General features: G+C 37.4%; 1 non-coding gene across 1 annotated transcript; it reads right to left on the bottom strand.

Annotated features, from left to right (window-relative positions):
• Window positions 1–271: 271 nt before the first annotated feature.
• LOC112082414 lies at window positions 272–380 on the bottom strand. The gene has a single exon (XR_002897083.1). It is a non-coding gene; the product is annotated as a small nucleolar RNA R71 (small nucleolar RNA).
• Between the last annotated feature and the right edge of the window lie 356 nt (window positions 381–736).

Here is a 736-nt window from a genome sequence, read left to right as displayed (position 1 = left end):
CCGAAATTAAGGTACCATATATCCATTTAGTTCAACAAAATCAATTCCATTCTTACAATTCCGAACACCCGATTGACCATATCGAGACGTTCGAAGAATTATGTGCAACCATTACAGCAAATAGGGATTACCACAAGTTTAGTCTTTTCCCATTCTCTTTGAGAGACAATGCCAGCAAATGACTAAAATCTTTGCCACCTGCTTCACTAAAAACGTGGGCAGCGTGTAGAACTGCTTTCCTAAATCGTTTTTACACTAGAAATCATTCAAATCTCTTAAGAAACAAGATAAGAACTTTTAAACAAAAAGAAGATGAAGATCTTTTAGATACTTGGGAAAGATTTAGGGAATACAAAAAAAAATTGTCCACACCATGGATATACCGACGAATACCTGCTGGGTATCTTCTATCACAGTATAACTCCAGAGTTACGACACTCTTTCGACACAGCAAGTAATGGAGACTTCTTAACTAGATCTGTAGAAGATGCTCACGTTTTCATCAAAAATTTCGCAAACAGCATCCGAAATCAAGCAACCTTTGGTAATTCTGCACTTCCTGAGAAGAAAGAAGAGATCTCAGAAGTTATAAAGTGTCTCCATCACATAATGAGTCATCTTGGATTGCAAGAACCTAATAAGGTACACAATACGTGTAACTTTGACGGCTGGGACAACCCAATGGATTCTTATGATCAAGAGATGATGAACACTGCAGAAGTCTACCAAATTCAAG

This window comes from Eutrema salsugineum, unplaced genomic scaffold (genome assembly GCF_000478725.1).
Source record: "Eutrema salsugineum unplaced genomic scaffold, Eutsalg1_0 scaffold_8, whole genome shotgun sequence".
NCBI classification, from domain to species: domain Eukaryota; kingdom Viridiplantae; phylum Streptophyta; class Magnoliopsida; order Brassicales; family Brassicaceae; genus Eutrema; species Eutrema salsugineum.
This window is presented reverse-complemented; position numbering and strand designations above follow the sequence as displayed.